The 25,129-nt window shown below is 38.0% G+C and overlaps 1 protein-coding gene across 9 annotated transcripts in view; it reads right to left on the reverse strand.

The window, feature by feature from the left end:
* RALYL (RALY RNA binding protein like) overlaps nt 1–24,669 on the reverse strand; it is a 391,973-nt gene extending 367,304 nt beyond the window's left edge. For 7 of the 9 annotated variants that reach the window (XM_054817872.1, XM_054817866.1, XM_054817862.1 and 4 more), the window contains exons 1-2: nt 24,369–24,492; nt 23,369–23,455 (exon numbers count right to left, since the gene is read on the reverse strand). The gene's annotated coding sequence lies outside the window, so the exon portion shown is untranslated. Of the gene's footprint in view, nt 1–23,368; nt 23,456–24,368 lie in introns of all 9 variants that reach the window. The other 2 variants (XM_054817871.1, XM_054817867.1) reach the window with 1 other exon arrangement.
* Nucleotides 24,670–25,129: the final 460 nt, after the last annotated feature.

Consider the following 25,129-nt stretch of genomic DNA (forward strand, 5'->3'; position numbering starts at 1 on the left):
GGGGTTGGAACTAGATGGTCTTTGAGGTCCCTTCCAACCCAAACCATTCTGTGATTCTGTGATAACTGAATTACACATTGCCATTAATGCTGAACTTCAGGACAATAGGATTTCAGCTCTTAATCACAAACTAGTTTTTCCTTGCTGAAAAATACTCATCTTCTTGATGGCAAAATTTAATTATTGTTGTCTTAGATTCCTGAGTGTAATATTGGTTGGTATTGTTGCTGTTATGAAGTGAAACAACTAACATTGATAACATTCTGTATTTCTCATCTTTTACAAAAGAGTGCAATTCTTAAAGGACAGACAAGAAAAAAAAACAAAAATAAAAAAACCAAACACAATAACCAGAATAGACAAATATATAACAGATAAAACACAAACATGGTCATATACTGTTGAATTTTAACAACAGGGGCTGCCTATAATCTTACAAAACCATGAAAATATATTGTATTATTTGTTCCTTTGGTTTAATCATGGAATCATGAAAGTCAATTAGAAGAGACCTGAAAAAGTCATCCACTCTATGCCTTGACACGTGATGTCTGATCTGGGGATTAGTCTCAATACGTAATCAATCAGCTTTGCAAATTGAATGGTAAACATGATTTTCCTTATATTACTAACAAAAATCTATCTCAAAAGTGTAACAAAAAACATACAAACTTCGTATTTTAAGTATGGAAACCCACATTAACTACTTGTGCACAAACAGCAGCTGGCTATGATTCATAACTCCTTTTTAAGCAGTATAAATTACCTTGCTTCATCTTTCTCACCCAATGGTATAAACTGCTGTATGACCTAATTAATATATTCTGTACAATAAGTCTAGATATTAAATACAGGCTACAGCAATTTATAATAAATGAGGTGTCACAGATAGAAAGCAAATTAAAGGAAGTATTAGTTATTAACCAGAGAAAACAGTACAACAATTAAAGAGATGACAATAGCCAGGTTACTTACCTGAGAAACGGATGTTCCACTAAAAAAGGAAAAAAAGGCATACAAGACGCAGTCTGCATTTTTTTTAGTTGCCTGAAAATTATTACTGAGCTTAATGGATATTTTTCATGAGGATTGGGCTGACTGATATTAAATGAGGGTGATTACCTTGACGAAGTATTAAGTAAAGAATTTCAAATGCATGATGTCAAGAATTGAGAAAGCGCATTCACAATAATATTAACTTGATTGTTTTTATAATGTAACATATTTTAATTTCCACCTGAGTTATTTCTGGATTTTTTAGAGACAATGAGCCCTATCAGCTGCAAGTAAAGGCAATAGCATCATAGTTATCATTTCTGAAAGTCTGACTCTTCACCTATACCAGAGAATTTACTCCACAGTTAATTCCACCCCCAGCACTGCAATCCACAGCACCTGCACCACCTAACGATCCCCGTACCGCAACAGAATGCATGGATAAGCACAAGACTATCAAATTAGGTTTAAGAAACAATTTCTAAACTCTCTCCCCTGTTTATTGCCAATGTTTAAATAGCAGAGAGCATTACTGATGTCTACTAGTAGTTCTGTACTTTCCTAAGATATACTTACAAAATATTTAAGGCATGATACTACCCTACATTATTAAATCTGAACAAACTGTATCAGATCAATGTAGAAAGTATATTTCTGAAAGATCGTACTTGCTGCAATTTTTATTTATAATCCCTAATTCACAAAGGGTGTCCTAATCACTCATGCAAATTAGCAGTTATAATCAGTGGTGTAACATTAGAAATGAACTTGTTTTATAAATTACACAAAGTGAAATGGAAAAGTCAGTCCTGAGCTTATAAATGTCAAGTGTAATTTTGTTGCATGTCAGACACAGCTACACATTCTATGTATGTAAAGAATTTGCCATGAACATAATCCACTTTTGTGGTTGTGGAAAATGCAATGATGTTCAGTACTAATAAATAAATATATTAAAAGATACAGTTATATTAAATTTAGTTTCCACAGTGGGCCAGATCTAGCACAGGAGGTGAATCAATAGAACTCTATAGAAGCAAAACTATTTCTAACATTTGCTCTGGATCTGGCCCTCTATGTCTCACTGAAATAATTTTTTAAATGATTAAGTAAAGTACTGCACATATAAAACATTGATTTTTATCATTGATTTTGTGCTGGCATTTGAGCCAAGCCTCAAAAAGCTTGAGCGTTTTATGTATTTACAGCTGTCTGTTGGCAAGGAATAATTCATTCATTCCAAATGAAACATGCTCCTGAAGCTTATAAAAACACCATTTTTCTAGACTAGATTTACAAACAGCTTCTTCGAATAAAAAGTTAGAAAATGTACTTTAAATCACTGAAACAAAAGCAGAAGTCTGTTTCTTGATTTTTTTCAGCTTGTCAAACAAATAAGTCAGATATAGATTATATTTTCCTCCCAAGAGAGCTGTTCCATCGGCAGAGAGCAAAGATCAATGATGAATCATCATCTCATAACAAAATATTTCCAGTGACAAAATGAAGCATATTGTTTAGTATTTTTGGTTAAATATGTATGTAGGAAAATTTTGGTTCCCTGTTTTTTTTTTTTATAACCAGACAAATCCACCCATCCATCCATCATTTCACACGGAGAGGAGCCTTTCCTTTTTTGGCTGATCAGAGGCAATTTCAGACACAGGTCCAGCATGAGCAGAACTTACCTCTGATTCATTTCAAAGCCTCTCTTGTGTCATATTCTAACAGAACAATAAAAAGCTATTACCTGTATATAAGAGAATATCACCCTCACAGAGACCACCGCCTATTCATTTAAACCACTCAGCTCTCCCAAGTCTCAGCTGGTTAATGTGTTATTCCAGAAGAAAAAATTTCTTTCCCCACTGTTTCAGAACATTTGTCCACCAGTGCTAAGGTAGAGAATACTACTAGCTACAGGGACTTTGCCAGAAAGGAAAGAATGAATGGTAAAGACAGTTATTCCATATGTTCCAGCCACATATTTTCTCTTTCTATCGGTCTGAGTGACCTTTGGCTGAGTATACATCCAGAGTACATTATAGGTTTACTAGTATTGGGGGCTACCTTTTCAACATATCTATAGACAACCTTGTGACAGTGGTTGAAAACACAGCTGCTAAAATATTTGCTTTGAAATCTTACAGAGTGATGGATAACTCAATTTATGAACCATCAACGACAATTTTGATGATGGAGGGTTTTATTCCCATTTCAAAGATGGGGAAAAACGAGGCAGAGAAGGCACAGTTCCAAAGCATTAGAACGACCAGGAGAGTCAATAGATGGAGACTGAGCTGCAAACCCAGCTCTGTCCATGGTGAATCTAATGGTATTTAGGAAACATGAATGGGGTTTGTGTTCAAGTTTTAGATTGATTAAAAGTTCCAGCAAATCAGCTTTAAAGGCACTGTTTCCAGAAACTCTCACAGATAAAATCACCGAATGCAAATCTCAGATTCCTCTGCCAGGTGTCTCTTCACTGATGAGCCAACTAAGCAGTAACCAATGGAACCACATGACAAGGACCTCCTGTGCACTATTTCTTAAAAATTAAGAGAACGATAGGGAATGTTTATGCCACATTTCTGTCACCCATAGGTTTTATTAATCCCATGCGTATGTTATTATTCAGCAGCCTGAAAGTTTTTTCCTTTCAATAAACAACAGTATTTGGCACACCATTTATTTTTGAATCAACTCACTGAGGCATATTCTTTCACTTCAACATACTGATATCACAATCTCAGAAATGTTCAGAGGAGGTTGACTACAGCCACATTCTGGCAACAAACCTGCCTTTTTCTAGCACTGAAGAGAGATCAGGAAAACTTGCCTTTTAAGACATTTAAGGATCACACCAGTATGGGAGAACTAAGAGCAACTATAGCTTGTAACCATATCTTGCCCCTCTACCCAATGGTACATGCCAGGACCCTGAAAAATTACAACCAGAATGTCCCATACTTTGACAATACCTGCCTAAAAAATCTTTTTTGGGAGCCATTGGCACAAATCGAAGCAGCTGCTAGTCTGAGGAATTACAAGAGTGAGAAGCAGGCCAGCAGATACCTCTGTTTTGACTCTCAAAACTCTTAGGTCCTTCACTAAGCACAGCTTCCTCAGGCCCCAAAAGCACATTTGAATGGAACTGAATAAAACATGGTGTGAAAATGTTTAGTCATTACATTTTCCTGTTCACACATTCACAAAGCTGCTGCAAAGTAAAGTACCTTCCTAAAAATTTCAAATGTTGTCCTTTGATTGATTGTTTTCAGGGATGTTACAATATCAGCTCAAAGATGCGTATTTATCAGTCTTGAAAGAGCTGCCAGCAGTGTGGGCATTCCCTAATAAAGTGTAAGAAATTCATCTTAACACTGTTTCTTGCTGCACAGCTCCTCTTTTATAATTGCAGATTCATTATGATACTTTACATCAACAAGAAGGTATGCGGTTCCAACTAGCAAAATAATTTGACTAACAAGAACAAAGAGGCTCAGAAAGACTATGTGATATGCTCACCCCACAAGGTCAACAGCAAAATCAAATCCTACCTACTGTTCCATGTTATACTTTATCCATGAGGTGACAGCTGAGGCTCAGGTGCCACGCATATATTTTCAGGTTTTATCTCTTGTATATATTCATTCTCCTCCTGCCCCCTTTCTTTCATATTGAAAAGCCGAGTTTCAGCGAGATTAAGCTAAGTAGCATATATTAACTATGGCTCATTACACATACCAATGGAAAAAAAATAATATTGGTTCTAAAACACAGAAGAGAAAAAAAAGTGTTACAACAATGAATTTTTCAATTTATGGATATTTTTCTCTTTATCAAAAGAGAAAGAGCCCATATGTTTTTCTCAAAAGATCTAATCCTTCAGTTAAAATTACATCTTTCATGGCATGATCCTTTAACCCCTCTCAGCCATTCTGGCTCCAAAGCACACTTCCCAAACCAAATTGCAATTTTTGGTCCAAAGCAGAACAATCAGAAAAATGGTGCTTTGACAGCTGAACATCTGATGACTGTATCACTTGAACCTTCTGTTACTTAAACCTTCTCAAGATTTAACATAATAAAATGCTCTATTGTATCTCTAATAATCAATCTAAAAATTGGGTTATCAAATGGTAGCACATTTATAGAGCAACCTTTACAGGTAAAACCTCAGCAGGTCTAATTAATGCCAAGATTCCTAGGATCCATTAATACAGTCTTTGTCATTACAGTTTTTACTAAGTAGGACACACCTTAGTGTATGGAAAATGTCTGATTGATTATAATCAATACCCTATTCAAGGCACAAGACAGATTTTTCTGCAGTAGTGTATAACATAAAATGGCTATAAAATATGTAAGCTTGTGCCCACCACCTTCCATCAGAAACAACTGACTTTCTAACTATTCTTTTGCTATGAATAATGCATTCCTCTAAATCCTCTCAAAATGCAAAGGAGAGGCTCTAGAGCTAAATAGCTTTCACTGAAAAGATGGTTTCCAAGTTTATAGTTTCTGTGCTCGGGTTTCATGTGCATCACGTTTTGCCCCAGCCTCCACATACAGCACACACGTGCATTACCTCAACATTTTCAAAGCTCCATTAGTCATTCTGCAATAAGACTAAAATGATCTTCCCAGTATAGAACTAATCAGTGTACTTCCCACAACATATTACTAAAAGGAGGCAAACCCAATTACATATGCCATGAACAAGTTATGAGAATGTAATCAATTCTCCATTGATTTAATGAAAACATCCTACCAACTTATACCAGCTGCAAATATTGGTCACTATGTCTAAAAATGTCCAGGCCACAGTGTTTTTAAAATTTTAGCTTAACTTCAGAAAACATTAGCTTTGGTAGCCTTCTTGCCTTTCACTATTTGCTTACGTGATTATTTGTATTTGATTTTGCAGGATTAGTGAAAAGATTTCAGATACGTCAGTAGCTCTGTAGCGGGACACGTACAATTGATAGGAGGAGGCTTCCGTGTGAAATTGAAATCCTAAAGAGAGCAAAGGAGGAAAGTAAAGAGGAATCATAGTGAAGGTCCAGGCACTAATTGTTTCTGTTGTGCATATACATCCTTCCGTTAGATACTAGACTCCTCTCACCGCCCAGTACCTTTGCAGTTTCTACATGGCTTCTCCGATATATCTGCAGGAGGAAGACGACTCAGTGTGTCCTGTAAGATGTGACCATACTCTTACTGGTGGTCAAAGGTTGAAGCCCATCAGTGAAATTAACTGGATTATTTTGTTTAGCTCAAAGAAAGTTAACTATGGTGCATGTGTGTAGAAGTTGTTAGCCATAATAAATGGGCAATTTACATCAACAGAAAAAATATTTTCATATTCTCAGCTTTCTGTATAGAAAATATGATATCCCATATCTGCACTCCAATGATTTTTTTTAAATTTCTGTGCTTTTAAAAAAATATGAAAGAAAAGTAACTAATATCAGTGTTTATTTTCAAAGTGCAATTAATATCACCTTCAGCCCTAATGATCATAGGAAAGCGACTAATAGGGAAGTCCCTACTAGATGAATTAATTATGTTTAGTAAAAGAAACAGGTGTTGCTGGACAGGTCTCCTGTTTTCCAGCAAATGCACTCCATTTTAGTTCAATGGACAAGGAAATTGTCTGCCTTTATCTGTAACTTCCTACTGGAAAAACTGTGCCTACAGCCCAAAACACTGATCTTCTGCAAGGGGTTTAGGGAGCACTTGTTTAGATGGGAGGACTGAACAGAGAACTGAATTGAAAAGAGCAGTTTGAGCTGTGCATTTGAGGCTACACTAACATAGCACTGAGCATGACCTTTTAAACCATACCCAGAGTCTTCTGAAAGTCAAATAAACACTACGATGTCTTAAAGACATTGAAGCTGGGGTGGGCAGAGGGACTGCACATGTATCTACACTGTAGATGTGTCCTCAGAAAAAAAAAGGCTGAGAAAAGATTTTTGAGAAAAATGCTGCCTAAAAAGAGCCAAGAAACTGAGTGAAAAAGTTCTCTCCCATTGCCTGTCTTCTGCCGTTTACAAGAAAACTTCTCATTGTTCATTTTTCCAAATAAAAATGACTTCACAAAAATAATCAATTCCATTAAGAATACTATCTAGAACCAGAAAGAACCTATATAACCCCAAATTTTTTTTTTTGGAACATGTTTTTGAAAATTACTGGTTTAGATTATAATACTTTTCTATACACTGGAGATACAATATCACCATAATCCAAAATACTCCGATTTATAAAGTTTCTATAGTGAGATGGGGAAAATTCCTTGCGTTAGGATTTGGCAAAGAACAAGTGTTTTACATTAATAAAAAGTCAGATGATGGTAACGTTCCTCCAAGTCCTTATGGAAAAAAAATTACAGAACTGTGGTTTAATTTATTTTGCAACAAGATTTCATTTTAAGCTATACTTTAAATGTTATAAAATTTTGGCTATGCCTGACATACAATTCTGGATGCCAAAAAGTGGCAACTGTAGATGTCCTTCTATAGCAGCCAGTTCAATCTAGAATCCTAAAAAACCTTACAAGCTAGTTAAGTCGGACTTTAGTAATTGGATGAGAATCTGACTACAGAAAACACCAACATTGATTTACAAGAAATCACACTTTATCTTATTAGGTACTAAAGCAATTTTCAATATAGTATTGCAGAATAAGATATTATGAAGGGAATTTTCCCCCAAGATGCCACACTTCCATTTCAGCTGCACAGTAATTTTTGTCCACTGTGTGTGTATATATATATATATTATTCGTAGACAAGCTGGTGAGTTGTAGGATTTAACCATATTTAATTATGTGATCATGTAAAGAATAAACTTACAGTATGAAACCTTAAAAGCTGTGCTGGTTGGCAGGAGAGAAGTCCTTACATCAGCAGTGAGTTCCTGCCCAACCAAGGGGAATCCCAACCAAAGCCGAAAGCCACATCACTCCCCGCCCCATCGCAGACCTTGTATACTGAGCTAGATGGAGACTAAACATGCAAATGAAACTATGTGTTTAAGACAGACTATTAGCTCATGCAATATCTTTCCATGGATTCATATCAACTAACGTTTGGTTTCACTGAAAGAAAATTATTTCTTTTAGTCTTGCTTCCGAAAACAGCTATCTTCCTTTTTAATGATTCAGTTGTGGTCTAATACATGGTGCTTGGAAAAACACAAATTGACTCTCTCTGTTGTAAGTAAACAAAAATTTACATCTTATCTTAAACCATATATCATACCAGATAAGATCATGTAAGATATAGGATATCTTTTTTATATATATATATCTTATATGGTAATGAAGGAACAACATCAGCAACTTCTCATAGATTCTCTTTAACTGTTGGGACGTAACTACTTCCATGAAAAGTTATTTAAAAATCAAAATTAGCTGCATGTCTTTTTAAAATTTTGCCTACAAAATGGCTGTATGATGTTTGTTAAGATTTCACTGTGATAATTTCACTATTTCTTAGCTTGGCTTTGGTGTCTCTTTCTGCTCCACCTGCTCTGAAATATGTTGTTATTATTCTATTAATAAAGACCCATTCCCCCCCCCCTTTTTTTTTTTAGGTTGAGCTTTGTTAAAAGGTGCTGAGAAATATAGTAACATAAAAAAAAACCTCCAAGTGAAAGAACTATCTGGGGACTTACTTATAAAAAGGATACAAGGAAAATGATACCATAGCTCAAGTATAACAGAAGGCTTATATACAAAATATATATCATGAGAGAAAAATTGCTAATAGTAAGAAAGAATATTTTTAAATGGATAAGGATATTTTCACTGATTATATTTTCAATATACTGCTGGTGAGAGGTTGTGACTGAATGAGTTCACAGAGGTAATGCATGCAAATACTTTAGATGATTTCACATTGAACAGAATTTAAATATTTACACTGTGATCATTATTTTGAAAAAATAATTGTTATTATTGAATACATACTGTAGAATCCTGAGCACTCATGGTGGGTTGCAAGCTGCATATAAATCACGTACTTCTGAGGTTGGAGCGCGCCCTCTATTTTTTTTAATAAGCTGCCAGTCTTGTTTCATGGCTGGGTTCCTATGCATTTGGCAGCACAAATCAATAACGTTTTCTTATGTTATCATTACTTACATGATAAGGATTTGTGAAGCATAAAGGCTTTAAAATTCTTAGATGAAATTTGACTAATATAGTAAATCCTTAAAGAAATGTTACTGTCTTAAATGTAAATAGGTGAAGACGTATGGCAGCTGAAGTTCACAAAAACCAGAGGACTTCCTCCCAGAGCTTCTGGTGGGATACATATATGACCAAGCTTGAGTGATCTGCTCTGTTCAATAAACAATGCTTCTGCTTTACAATCTCACTGTTTTACTTCCTCATACAATAGTGCAAATAGAAAATATGGGAAACTTTCAAATTTATAGCTTCAATAAGAAGCTACGAGGCAACGCTCCAAAACAATTTTCATAAATAACTGTCTTTTTATGCTATCACTGTTAGATATTTTATAATGAAACTTCAAATATATATGCCTAGACAAGTAATCTCCCTCAGTATAGTAAATATAGATTGTCCACATATACATTCGAAAAAACACTATATTGAAAAAATGCCAAGGAATACGAAGTTAGAAAATGCCAGAATTTAGGAAATTACAAACTCCTATCATTTGAAATTACTTCAGGAGTTTGATCTGAGCTGGAATACTAATCTAATAATGTATTCCTACTTCATCATCTTGCACATATATTGCAAATTAACTTTTTTTTTTTTTTTAAATGTATTTCTGCTTTAAGCATACTTTCTATGGTATATTTGAAGGTTTTGTTTTTCTACAGAATACAAAGTTGCTGTTAATTGATATGATCATTAATAGATATTTACTTTGTTTGGTAAGATAGTGTGATCTGTCCTGATATGTATCTAATTGTATGAGGTATCCATTTCTGTATCAATTTATTAATATTGATAAACTATAAAATAAACTATAAATAAACTATAGGTCAGTATAGCTTATTTTTGCATTAGTATTCTGGTATTTCACATATTCTACTAGAAAGTAGCCTCTTGCGAGAATACAATTTTTTCTTGTTCTTTACTACCATCGGAAACAGAATAATGAGCTAGCTGGACCTTGAGTTTGACCCACTACATCAGCTCTTTTTCACTTTTAGTATACCAGAAAAAACCATATAACAACTCATTTACTAGGAAAAACAACATTGCATTTTTTATATTAAATCAGATTTTCATTATGCCATCTTCAGAACCCCTGATTCAACAGGTAGCGGATTGTCGGTTCTATTGAGTTAATATCCTGTTCCATACTCATATCAGAAACACAGCCTACTGTATTGAAAACAGAAGCCCGATCTTGCTCCCAATGAAATCAATAGTAAAGTTGTTATAGACTTAATTACAAGACGGGGAGTATCCTTGGATGTAGTTACATAAGTACACCTACATATCAAGGTATGCTCTGTACTGTTCAAAATACATGAGACTGGGAAAGATAGACTCTTATGAGAAAATATCATGCACAATTTCTCATCTTTAATATAAAAAAATCAAAACAAGAAATTATGTCCTCAGATAAAACTCTGCCATGGCACAATTCAATTGGACTCATGTCCACAGTGTTGCAAAACTGCAAGTGAGAGCAGTGCCTGACTCCCCGTTTCTGTGTGGGCTCCATCTTTCTAAAAGCTACACACAGAAAGCGACACATTTTATCTTCAAAGTGTACCCGGTACGCTTCGCCCTTGGCATATTTACTAAAAATATCTTTCATATATGAAGTATCTTACTGATGATGATGGCAGCCTTCATTCCGCCTTGTTTCCACCACAATCCTGTTTTCTAGGCCAAATAGAGATTGCCATCATATGCAGTAATCTACATTCTACACACAGTAAATCTTCCATAAAGATACTAAGGTCAGACCTTTAACTCTGTATTTAGTAGGGATGGAAATTCTCTTGACTTTCAAAAGTACCTCTGCTCGTTGCTCTGTATGAGCAGCAGGTAACAGGCGAGTATCATAATCTGGAAATCTTGCTTTGAATTTCATGGATGAAGTCTAATACCAGAAGACTAATGTAATTTATTTCAAAATTTACATCTTACATGTAGCTTCCAATGCCATGAGATAGGTTTTATATCACATTGCAGAGGTCACAAAGCATTTAATTTGAAAGAGGCAGATTATAAACATATGTAAAGAGCACTGCCCTTTCAGGAAAAGATCAAAGCCTTCAAAGTTTTCATTAGGAAGTTCCTAGTTTCAAAGGTGCCAACTCTATTACTCCACTTCTATAAAGATACTTTACTGATGCACTGCAAGGCTGTAAAACATAATAGCAAACAGCTGGTCATAAAAGAAATTGATGATTATGGATTATACTGTAGTTACATTTTGAAGTAAAATGGCAATTGCTATATGAAATTATTTTGTCACACTTTGAAGGAGAAGATAAAAGTTGCAAAGCAAACTACAAAGTTAAAATATATAATATTTGTGGCAGAAATGATAGGATGGTAGGACTGAGAAAAGGCAAAGGATTTGAGTCAGTCCAAGGAAGTCATCATCACTCCACCCCTGATTTGAAAAATATTTGTTTCAGACCCGTTTCCACAGCTCCTTCTTCATCTTACTTGTGTGGGCAGTCTTACTGACCTCACCTACACCAGTGCCTTCAAAATATCTACTTACAGAAGTGAGAAAGTCAGATTTCTCCCCTTTGCAAATGAATCTCAGTTCCGAAGCACGGGATACATTGCATGACATTTCAAAAGCAGTTGAGGGTGAGTTTCAAATTGCATAACTTCTATTGCATTGCCAGCTAAAGTTACCAAAATTAAGGTAGGCTTCCCTTAATTGACCTTAAATGACAGTACTGAAAACCAGTCTAAATCTCAGAGGTGTGCAGGTTGCCTGCTCCAGTGCTATCTGCCTTAAAAAAATAAGCTCCACCTCAGACCATAAGTTGCTGAAGGACCAGGGAAGTCTTTAAAAAATCCCAGGGGAGGGATGTGCAGAAAGCAATTCCTTGGTTCAAGGACAGGGATGGACACGCTCTCTGCCAAGCACGTCCTGCTGCATGCAGGAGCTCCTGTTCATCCTGTGGGACAGCCAAAGCTCTCAGTATGGTTCTCCAGGGAATCTGAGTACCTCACCAATTTGTCCCAAAGGGCTCTTTCAAGGTGCCCACTTTTCGTAGAGACTGCCCAGAGACCCGAAGCACCAAGTTCACGGGCCCTGAGTACCTTGCTGAAATCAGAAACCTACTATTCAAGTGTGTGACTCAAGTAAGTTGGGCACAAATAATCAAAATCTAAACAAACTTTAAGAACAATACATCTGGCAGACTTCAAATACCAACTGAAATTTAGAGTTTCTAGTCAGGTAATGAGGCAACAGTCGGTTGCATCAGTTTACAGTGCATCTTTTAAGAAAATGTAAAATTAAGTTCTTCTAAATGTTAATAAAATTTAACATATCCTTAAACATAAAATCCCTGAAAGAAATAATTGTTTTCTTGCAGTTTTATGTACTGTATTTTTATTTAATAGCATGTTTGCATTTGACCTATTGTATTTAGATTTGCATAATGCCTAACAATTTTGTCTACGGTACTTTTTTAAGAAGTCTTTGTAGGATATAAAATGTATTTCAGCCTTTTTGGACCTGATCATTCCGCTCTGGACCTGTTCCACCAGCATCTGTAATGAATAGTAACACCTTTCTTCACTCGGTTACCATAATTGATTATAGTACATAATAAGCAAGTGGGAATTCTTAGTATTTGCCATTTAAAAGATTAAGTCTGCAAATTTGCAACTGGGCTTTGTTTCGTGCCGGCCCAGGGGCTACCCTTTGGCTTTTTTGTATCAGGCAGATTGGTACAGAGGAGCCACAGGATCAATTTAAGCTCTAGATGTAGGAAATACCTTCTTAGAAGGACCAATTGCTGGATCTACGCTTTCTATTAACACCCCCAAGCCAACCCTGTCAGGCAGAAGGGATTCCTGGTGGGAATGGCTGTGGGGAAGCAGGTACATATAAGGAAGGAAAAGAGGTTTGACCGAAAAAGTCCCTTTAATCCGAGCACTCCTCCACCTTCACGGTGGCTGGCCTTCCAGCTGGGAAGGCTGGCCAGACGTCGGGACCAAGCCAAGTGCCAGACCAGCACTGAGCAGTGGGGTCCCTGTTTCTTGTCTGCCTGACAGTCACACTGCACGGCAAAACACCAGATTGCATTTTGCACTCTGGTGGGAGTATTTGGCCTGCAAAGCTGAATATTACACAGCAAATTTCAAACTCATTCAAAGATTTAGGAATATTTTTTAATTTATACTCTTACTCAGATGATGAGGAGTAAGAAGGACCCCGGAAGTTCAGCTTTGGAAGAAGGGAAGGCAAAAAAATAAGTAAGCGAATGAAGACCAGTAGAAAGTCTGCTTTTGGATCTATATGAATAAAACTGAAAAACAGAGTCATGTGCGAGCTGATTTAAAGGGCTCACCTTGGGTATAAAAGGAATGAGAAACCTAACCGTTTTTTTGTCTCACTCATGAAGTATGAAACCATTCCATACTTTCATAGCTAAAGATGTAAGTCTACTTTACTAGGAGGAAAATAATCTTACTTCAAGAAACAGTTGCATGAATAATGTCATCTTATAATTTGTGAGAAGAGGGCTATATTTTGTTGTTTGCAAGACTTTAATTGCACTGGTTTCATTCTTTAATAAAAAATGGGAACGAGTAGTGAAATATCTGTAGTGCTGATGAAAGCTAAGGTGGTGGAGAGGGAGACGGGCCTGAGCCCAAGGGGAAGGTGAGGAGGAGCGGGGACCGCAAACATCCCCATTGTCTGGAGCCTTAATTGAACCGCTGGGGATTTTTTTTCTCCATTTCTATTGCTGCCCCTCCTCCTTCTCTTTCTACTCCTCTCCCCTCTTCCATCCCTCTCCTATTGCTTCCTTTTCTTTCATCCTTCTGAGCTGTGCCGACGCCAGGGGAGAGGTCCAGAGCAGGAGGGAAGGTCCAGCAAGTCTGAAATAAAAAAAACATTACAAATAAAAGATAAAAAGGATCCAGAAATTCAAATGATCACAGCTAATATTTTAAAATAGACTTCCCTCTCTGTTTGTCACTGCAGAACAGTGTGACACAAGTCTCTATGGCAGGGCTGATTTTGATCTTAAAAGATCTGAAAGTGAAAAGTAGCCAGTCTTATTCAAATTATGATGAATATTTACAATATCCATTAATATTTGTTACCAAGTATCAAGAATTTCTGAACCCATTTTAAAATTTCTGAGATGAAACGTCACACTATATATGATGTTAACTTGTGCATCAAATAAAATAAATAAACAAATTTTAAAAAGGCATTCCTGAAATAGCTTCTTTCCTTAAACTAAACTGTAATTATTTTTCTTGTAAACTCTCCTTTCACAAGCATGTCCCTGAACACATATTGCTCATTCAGGGCCCCCGGAACCACCTACTCACCCAGAGCGGCCGGCAGAGTTATACCCAGTGACATCAAATAGCAAAGTTTGGCTTACATGCCCTGCTCCCATTGAGAAATTCAGTTGTGCTCCTCTATGTCCTGACAATCTACGGTCATGAGACCTTTATATTCCCGTGACAACACTGTGCTCCTAACTCTGAGCCGAGACGCACGAGTGAAAAAGGAAACGTTATGGTGCATAAATGAAGCAGGGAAAAGAGGCGAAAACTTCATGAAGTGAGTGAAGGGTTTTATCCTTGTATATCTGTTTTATGTGAATATTGCTCAGACAATGCATTTTTGAGGGACAGTACAAAAACCTAAGGTAGAAATATAGACACGTTGCGAGGAACAAAGATGAAGACGAAGAGGCAGTGAAGTGTATAACAAGACACGGTAGCTGCAGTTAACGGTTTATAGACCCCAGAGCATATTACTGCGCTTATTTGAAACAGTGCTTTCAAAGTGCTGAGAACTCCAACTTTTTAACTCCTCTTCTCAATTCTGACAAGTCCGTAAGATCTCCAAATCTGTACAAGCCATTATGATGTAGCTGCTAGAGCTCGCAGCTGCATCCTACATTATCATAGTAGTAACGCTACGGTATTTGGGCAGTTAACTCTTACTACTCTGAGTTTCGTGCTCATTCCTATCATACGAAATGGTTCGTTTCTAATTTGGATTCAGCTTTTGTTCAGTTTCAAACTATGCTGTCAGCGAAAAACGCGGCGTATGTGAGCTGCTTAATGACATTTGCACTCAGACAACGCCGCTCTGAAAATAAGACAAAACCTATGGTGGAAACACGTACACTATGTTCACATATTTCAGTATCTGTACAAAATCTTATAGAAAACCCAAACACATATTGAAAGAAATAGCAGAATTCATAATTTGTGGACAAAGAGGATGATATCATAGCATATTGGGCAGTGGCACAAATTGGCTGGTGCTTTTGCATCCTGCTACACACAATGACTAGGGATGGATCTAAAGCAAGTCACTGAAATAAATTTTGTATAAGAGCTGATTTATACAAAGGTTAACATTCAGTCTAATAAAATTGTAATCTTCTCTAGAAAATTACCTGAGACAGAGAAAAATAAAATCTATCTAGATATTAAAAAATACAGGCTTCACTGGAATTTTTTCTAATAAGCATGTACGTGAGGATATTAGCAGCATGCCATCGATAGCTAAATATTTAACCTACGTTGCCTGGATCACCTCAGTTCACAAACTATTATTTTTGCTTTTTTATGGTTTAAAAAGCCTTCTTCAGAGCCATCTAGAACTTTCAAATTCAGGTCTGCTGCTGTTTGTTGATCTACTAATCATTTTTTAACACTGTGACTATATATCGATATTCATTTGCATATGCAAAGTGCAAGTAGCTGATTCCATTGCCACCCACATAATCCTTATCTTTCACTTATTTTCAGAGGTTTCTCAAGTGAGGTCCATGATTGCACCCAACAGCTCAAGTCCTTGGATTTTAGAATAGGACTCTGTAAGGAGAACTCATTGAAGAATCAAGTTGTAGATTCACACCCAGAAAACTGGGTGAAGAAATGGAAAAACAGTGTGAAATCTTTGCCCCGAAAGATGTCTTTGGGAATTTTGTCACAGTCCAGAACCGATTCAAAGTGTTTAGAAAGACATTTGCATTTTTGTAAAAAAATTACCGCAGAAGTTGAAAAGAAATTAAAGTAAAAACTGAGAGCCATGAATATTCTAGTGGCCAAAAAATAGTTTTCAGCCAAATATTTAATTAAGAAATTAGTATTTCAACAGGTGTGTGTGGGGGGGAAGCTTGAGATCCATCTCCTCTAACTTCCTCCATCAAAAAGTTAGGAATCTAGTTTAAATATCCCATGTAATCTCTTTCTCATCAGTGAAAAGAGAGGGGCGTTTTAGGAAGGTTATTCATCTCAGCTATCCACAGATGCCTCTCTTGGGATGTAAGTCTCTGGAGGTGTCTATATATCTCCATTGACTACAAAGCCTTGAGTGACTGTGTTAGATTTCAATGACTAACTTTTAGATGGCTAAAATGATCACTAGCTTAGCTCTGAAAAACTATTTTTTAAACAGCAAGGTTAAGTGAGATGAATTGAGCCTTTTGTGTGAATCACTTTATCAAAAATCTACAGAAAAAATGTTTTGACAGGAAATTTTGACCAGCATATGTATCACTGATTTTAATAGGACCAGGGTTTAATTCTGCAACTTTCTGTTTCTGCAACACCCACCAGAGTAGGGCACATGCTGACGAATGGTAACACAGTATGCTTTACTCATAAAATAATAAACAATAAAAATAGCATCGATGTCCTGATGAACTATCCCCCTAAAGCAAAAGTGACATACATCAAAATTTAAATGTAGTTTCTCTTTTCATGATGCTTAACGTACATTAATTGTCTACAACTTACAAGTGCACAACTAGAAGATGCTAACCTCTTCAGAGCCAATCTTGCAGTTGTCCCATTTACAGAACTCCCATTTAACTGGAAGTTGTATATGCAGGAGGAAAACATAATTGCATCCTTCTTCCTCTGCAGTTTGAAAAAAAAAAAGTGGATGTGAATTCATACTTTAGAAAACTGACCTACTACGCAACATCTCAAGTGTTGGGGTTTACCCCGTGAAATCAGTGGCAAATACAAGATGAGAAATGACATAATAGCACTGATATTTTTGTTACCTAGAACACAGTATAATTAATCCCTTTTATAGGTACCCAAACAGGAAGTTTTGTTTTAATTATACCTTCAGGGTGTCATTTCATAGACACTGCGTGAGTTTGCACAGCACATCTTGAAATGTTATGTAACTTCTATCCTAGTATTTATTGGGTGAAGGATCTTTTGATAAAATATTGTAACGAGGTAGAATTCCTTTACTTTTATAAAAAGTAACTCTGCATTATGGATCAAGTTCAGAAGCATAATGCTGCAACTACTAAACCCACAGTGTTTCATTGTAAAAAGTCAGGGAGCCCATAATTCCCTCTACCCACAAGAAGAGCTTTTAGCATTCAGTAACCCTTGAGGCCCAGTGTGCAAAAATCCACATTTGTTACATTCATGGATTTCAATTTTTTGCATTTTATGAATTCAAACTGTTCAAATAAAGAGGATGCCTAGGATAGTGCAAAAGTTTTAGTACTTCTGAACTCCATTACAACACAACCAAACAGAAAGAAGGACCGGCATTGTCAATACCACGAAAATATAATTCTTTGAGACTGAAACTAATTCTTAAGACAGCCTAAAAATACTGCATGCAAGGTATACATGTGCTTGTACCTATTTGACATAGATGCTGTTTGGCTTCTATGCAAAACTCTCAGCAAAACCAGACACCATTTTACTGAATGAACTGTGCTAGTGCGATGTTTTTTCTACAGAAACAAATTTAACCTTGCTTCAGTCAGGTGAAGAATCCCATTAATATTTGATTTGTGCCAGACAGCCCCTTTTCGTTGACCCTGCACAACACAAAGCACATGTCTGACTCAAGGGAGGATCTTGACGAAAGCAACCGATGTGACTGAGCAGGCTGAAATAAGGCTGTTGGTATGGGGCGCGGTTGGAAGATGGGATCTGACTTTCACCAAGTCATTTAATTATTTAATAATTATCAAGGTCCGATAATTATCATCAGATCCTTTATGGTTTCTTGTTCTTTAAATAATAATAATAATGCCCTGTACTGCTTTTTATAAGCTGTGGCTGTCCAAGGGACTGTAAGCAGTTCTCAGAGGACCACAAAGTTGTCCATGCAAAGTCTCAGCTGTTTTCAGAGCTCCATGTTGACTTGGTTGCTCAGAGACCGCACGTCAGTCGAGGCAATAATCACTGACATCAGGAGAAGGCCACCTGGGAGGGGCCACTGATGTAAACCAGGTTTAATCAGAGCTCTGGATATTTTGGGAGAAAGACTCACGAGTGTGCAAAGGAAAAAATAGAGAGCCTGGGGAGCATCATTCCTATTCCACCATGTTCATACCCACCGTTGGTCATCACTCATATGAAATCCCCCTCTGCTTCTTCCAACCTCTACCAGCCAAGTCAGAGTAGCAGTGATTACGTTTACTATTGTAACCATGAAGGAACTACCCCAGAGCAAAAAACTCCGTTCCTGAAGCTGCAGCGCAACTGCAGAACGGTTGAGCCCTGACATCCTGGCAGGCCGGTCGGCACGCAGGGAGCCTGGGCTGGGTGCTGGGGAGGCACACGGAGCAGCACCACGGAGACAATTTAACTCTGTAGCTTTTGTCAAGTGGTAGTAGATAATATTGGTGTGTATAAATTTACTACAGGGAGAAAGTTAAATTGTTCGTTCTTAAACAGGACTGTTGGTTAAGCCCTAACGGATAATTAATTAAAGTAAGATTTCTGTTAATTCTCTATCACACTAAAAACATCTGTAGAAATATCTGTCTATGATTCTATCTATTTGCTTGCCTATCTTTTTATCCCAGAATATCACAATGATAAAACCGTGTTAATTGTATTCACGCTAAGCAACCTGAGATTTACTTAAGAATATGAAGGTCTAGTTGATTATTTGTTTTAATTGTTGGCAGATGATTCACTGAGATGGAAAATCACACTTCGTTGTGCAAAAATAAACTTTCTCAGACAATAATTCCAAACCCACTGTAGAAATGCTTTTGAAGGATTAAGTACATTATAGAGATTAGAATGTCATTTTGAAATAGGAAAGGGTAAAGACAAGGAAAAAAAAGGTAAAAATTATTCAAATGTGTGTATATGTAAATCAATAATCTTCAAGCCATTTTACTCTGGTAAATCTTCAATAATATTGCTACCTTAACAGAAGTGAAAATGTTACGTTGTAATCTTCATACCATTTAAAAGTAGCCTTTTGTTTTCTTCTGTCAGTCTGGATCTGAGCTTAAGGAAGCTAAAAACTGGATGACTATGTAGATGGTGTCAGAGATAACATAATTTTTCACCAGGAAATAGTCCTCTTTAGCCCTCTGTTCAGAAATTCTACTGTTCAGGAGTACTTAAAACATAAAGCATTCAGCTCCAAAATTTGACAGAGCACCACATCCTCTAAGAAGACCAAGGGAAGTAAAAAACATTCATCTGAGGGCAGACCTATCAGTCTTTACAATCCTACACTTTAAATGCTATTACGCTTTTTATCTTTCCAAACCCACAATGCAGGGAATGAAGAAAATAGGAAAAATTGCACTGTAACAGAGAAATAAACTGCTTTTAGAATAATGCTTTAGAAGACTAGAGAGCTAAGATATAAGCAACCTGGGAAGAAACTAATAAGAAAAAGATATTTTAAAAAGCATTGTAGCCAACTTTCACATTTATTCCTGAGAGAAGGCAGTCCCTGATACAGCATTGGCTCAAGCCATTCAGGTTCCCTTGGCTGGTATGAATACAAAACACTGAAACAATATGTAGACGATCCCCGGGAGCTTAAAAAAAAAAAAAAGACTGTTGCAGGAGAAATTCCTGATACTCCTTTGCTGTTGCGTCCTAACCAGAGAAATTCAGATTGGTTAGGCAGAGCGAAGGGAAGGTCGGCACGGCGCGAAGCCTGTTTCACCAGAAGAAGGCACGTCCACGAGCGCAGCCCCAGGTGGAAACATCCTGGCTGATGTGAGAGCCAGCAACTGAACTGCCATGTTTGCAGCTGAAAGCAGAACAGACCAGCTTGGGCAGAAGAGGATTTGCATGCAGCTGCCCTGCTTCTGCTGCAGCATGACTTTGGTCAGAGCCAGCCTCACCATCCCTTCTCAGCGCTGCATCGGCCACACGGGCCAGCACCATCCGGAACCTCTCCCCAGTAAGCACAGCAAACGTGAGTGAAGAGGGGCTGTGATTCCTCTCTAGAAATATATACTCTGAAGAGGAGCAGAGGCGTGGAGAAGGAATCTTACTGTTTAGAGACAGAACTGACACAAAAGTAAGAGAGCGTAAAATGTCTGAGAATAAATTTAAGACAGGAATGAAGAGTGACGCTCTGCCCAGCCTTCAAAGAGGTGCAGCGGGAATGGTGCTCCAGCTAAATGTAAACTGGAGCTTGCTCAATCCGAACAAAATAAGACGACCAGCCTAGCATCACAGCAAAACAGAGTTGATGACTCCACAGGCCTCTTTAGTCCTATCTCCTATGCAGAAAAATGTGAGAAGATACACTTCTGTTGCCAATTCAGGCCACTTCAGCAGCTAAAAACCTGTATTTATAAGTCAGCGCTCTGAGCACTCTACAGTTCGCAACTTCTGTTCACCTGTCACATTTTAATTTGCTAGTAAGTACTGCTAATAATAGTTAGTTTATGGAGGAAGAAAAGAAAAATTGCTTTCCAAAACTTTCAGTTTACAAACCTTTATAAAGGTGTCTTAAATTCCTAAGCTCTCCTGAATATCAAAACAGATGTAAAGAAAAACAGAAGATGCCGTTTAAATCTGGACATTTATCACTTTCAGGAGTTAGGGCAGGACAAGTACATCTCATACTAAATGTAAGGAATGTAATTATATCATCACTTGTAGAAACAACGCTACAATTCTTAGACAAAATTTTTATTCACCTTAAAAGTACAAAAGGACAATTGACTTTTACAATAACTATGGCTTTCCAAACATGCGTTCAACAGCATTAGTCATAGCATAACTATGGAAACACCAAGCTGGAACAGATTCCACCAACCCAAATCCTACCGTGCCCACTTACTGCAGGAGGCAGAGGTATCCTCTTTCAAAATTAGCTCCTCTATTCCTATTTTAAAGTCCCTAGGCTGTTTCATATATATGAAATCATACAGCCTCAGATTGCTGCAAATTAAATGTGTGTATATTAATTACCATGCTACTCGGACAACAGGTGCTCTGCAGATTAAATCTGGGTGCTGAAAACAGTGCATTCCTAAAACTTTCTCAGACTTCAAGATATAACTAGGTGAGCAGGATTAGGTCTTCAGTCAGCAACTATCTGTACAAAATTACTCACACAACACACCTGCAATATTAAAAGAAAGGACGAAAGGAACATTGTTCTGGAAATTGCTAGCCTAGTTACTTTATTTCAGTGCTTTAGCAATATAAAAAATATTTTGCTTACTGGCGGTTCCACATAATTTAAAGAAAACTTTAATGCAAAAATAAGGAGGGATGGAAATAAAAATAGGGGTGGAGGATAAATTTTCAATCATTCTTGTATTTTAATGGCTTGCTTTCAAATTAAATCATGAAAAAATAAGTAGGCTGAGTCGTCTTAAAATGTGGAGTATTGACCCAACAGATCATAACTATTTCGGAGAAGTCATCATAATCTATCATGAAAATATCTAGACAGTCTTTTTTAGATACATGGATTATTGACCCCGATATACTGCCAAAAGTATTCCATCAAGTCAGAGCAGAAGCCGTGCATAAATATGTGCTAAATATTTTTATTACATTTAAGCCGAAAAAAGCCACCGTAAAGACGTAAGGTTTGTATCTACAAAGGCAAATGAGTTTATTTATTTTTCAACACAACTAATTGCATGAGAGAATGCCGACGACTTCTTATACTCACTTTCTACTTTAAAGGAAGCTGTTAAGTTACAAGAATGTAAATACAAGTGTTCGAAGCCTCAAACTTCTGGATGCATTTGTAGTCCTACGAATTATTTTTGCTTATGCCACAGTGAGAAAAGAAATATATGTAACTTACTTTAATTTACATATCTGAGTACACAGCATATCTTTATAGTCAGTTATAGATCCCTAAAAGCTGTTTATATAAAATACATTAAGCGATCACATCACAATAAAGTAAACGACAGAGAACACTGCAGATCCAAGCATTCAGCACTTCAACTTTAGCATAATATTGCACTATACCTTTTTCTGGAAAAATAAAAAATAAAATTAAAAAAAAATCAAAAACCTCCCAACTGTCATCTGGAAAAATCTTTACAAATTGTATTTTAGAGAACCAATATCCTGCCTCTACATCAGGGGCAGCCTCTATTAAACATTTAAGTGCTCTCAATGAAAAGTAACAGTTTCTTTTCCAATCCTGAACTCTCAGTGACCGTCACGGAAAGTAACAGTTTCCCATTCCCTGTCAGCCAGTGGCATTAATAATCATCAAAACTAAACGAAACACCTTCAAGCAAATATCTGCATCTGATTAATCTCCGTCCCAATGAATTAAATGCATAAGAGGCAACCTGCTGCCTTGTTTACGCCTTTTTAATATGAGGAGCAGAAGTTGGATATAAGGGTTTTGCTGCCCTCAGGGCTACGAAATATGCCTCATGTGGCAGTGAGCCAGCTCTCCGAGGGAGCCTCCTTTGCTGTTTCTCTCACAGCTATTTTCTAATGGGTAATTTTTAAACAGACACACACAAACACACAAGTCACCACAATACAGGGCCAGGGTTTTTGGTTTTGTCTAATGTCCTGTAAGTATTTGTACTCATAAGGAGGATCTCAAGGTTTCATACAGTTTCGGTTTGGGGTTTAGGGGTTTTGTTTTTTTTTTTTAATGGCAAAGGAGGTGGGGGGGTATCTGGATTCCTCCCCCCCCCCCAGCTGCTTTCCCGTCTATACAGCACAGCACATAAAGCACCTCTCTTCAGCTTAACCGACCTCGGCTCAATTAGTGCAACATTTTGCACACATCCAAGCAATCACAAGGCAGAGATATTTAGTTCAGTCCTCATGTGTATTGCACAGAAACCTTTAGTTAGGGGTGGAAAGAGATTTCTTTAAAAAAAAAAAAATCTCACAATGTAATTTACACAGCGTGGAAACGCCTACAAGGAGATGAAGTACCTGCACTGGGGAGATGTTCAGTTGTTCACTTCATCTTCCGTTGACAAGGAAACCAAACCGCACTTCATTCTCCAGGAAAACCTTCCACTGCCATCATTTGAAAATGTATTTATTTGTATATATGTATATATCTATCATCATCATCATCATCATGATAATAATAACCATTATAAAATACTGCTGGCAAAAGAATAAAAAAGTCAAGGTGCAAAATGTGCAAAAGTAAGGATCACCTCTTTGGCTTTCTGTTTTGCTTTGTTATCTTTAAGGAGGAAAAAAGTATTTAAAAATTATAACTGTAACACGCTGCAAGAAAAGTTTCACGTTATAAACAGGCATCAAAAACTGAAAAAGAAGAAAAAAAAAACCCTGCTGATTGCACTGTGTCAAAAAAAAAAAAAGAAACAATAACAAAAATAATAAATATAACATCTTGCTCTGTGGCTTCCACCAGTATTGCAAGATTACAAACTCTGTGTAAACACTGCTGTAAAATGCATTTGCAATTCCCATCTCTTTACAAAAAAAAAACCCTTAAAAAACACCCAAGAATAAAAATAAAACAACACCAGAGAAAATCCTCCGCAAAAAGAGTTAGAAACATGCCTTTTCTCTTATCTTTAAAAAATAAGCATCATATTTCACATCGCTTTTTCGTGCCACAACAAAACCAGTTGCATATATAGATATATAGCTACTAAATGTATATCAGTTGTTGCTGGACTGGCAAGTCTGTATTATTAATATTATCATTTTTCATTCCCAGTGACTCCCGGCCCCAGCAGCACCTTTTGCTCACAGTTTAGTAACCATCGCATGCTAGGAAAAAAACTTGTCATCAGCAAAAGATCAAATCCATTTAAACAATAATCAAAGAGGAAGAAAAAAAAAAGAAGCAAAAAAAAAAAAAACCCGAAAAAAAACCCCCAAAAAAACCAAAAGGAAGAAAAAAAACAGGACAAAAAAAGGAGGACAAGATTGTCAGCGGAAAGGTACTCACCGAGCGGGAGTAAAAGGGAGGAATAAAAATGAGAGTTACTATAAAATACAGTATGGCGGTGGAAGAAGGAATGAGGCGCTTTTTTTTTTTCTCTCCTCTCTAGTCTCTGCCTCCGGCAACCGCCACGTGATCCGGAGCCGGGCGGACTCGCAGCCGGGAGGGCGCAGCGGCGGCGGCGCCGGGCGCGGACCCAGCCCGGACCCAGCCCGCCCCGAGCCCGCCGCAGCCGCCCGGCTCCCGCCGCCGCCGCCGCCCTGCGCTCCGCACCCGCGCCGCGGCGGCCGCCCGGCCTCGGCAGGTGCCGCTCGCACACGCACTCACACGCACGCACTCACACGCACGCACACACACACACACACACACACAGACACACTCACACCGAGGCGCGGGCACGCAGCCGCCTGCGCGGGCGAGGTGCGGAGGCGGGCGCGTATTGCGCGGCAGCGCAACTTGCTCGTCGGCGCTGCGCGAAGTTGCCGCCCGGCGCCGCCCGCCCGGCCGCCTGTTGCCCTCCTCGGGACTGGGGCCGGCGGCGGGCGGAGCGGGGCCGGGGTTTGCCCGGGTGGGGGGGTGCCGTGACCCGGCGGCGGCCCCAGTCCAGCGCCGGGCTCCGCGGTGTGCGCGCTCGGGTTACCCCTCCCGCCTCTCCGGCGGGGTGGGGGGGGCTGCGCACGGGGGTACCGTGTGTGCGCACGCAAGGGGGTAGCCCCACCGCCCAGCTCGCCGCCTGCACGGGGGTGCGGGCCCGGCCGCCCGTCCTG

Source organism: Grus americana, chromosome 2, assembly GCF_028858705.1.
Source record: "Grus americana isolate bGruAme1 chromosome 2, bGruAme1.mat, whole genome shotgun sequence".
NCBI classification, from domain to species: Eukaryota; Metazoa; Chordata; class Aves; order Gruiformes; family Gruidae; genus Grus; species Grus americana.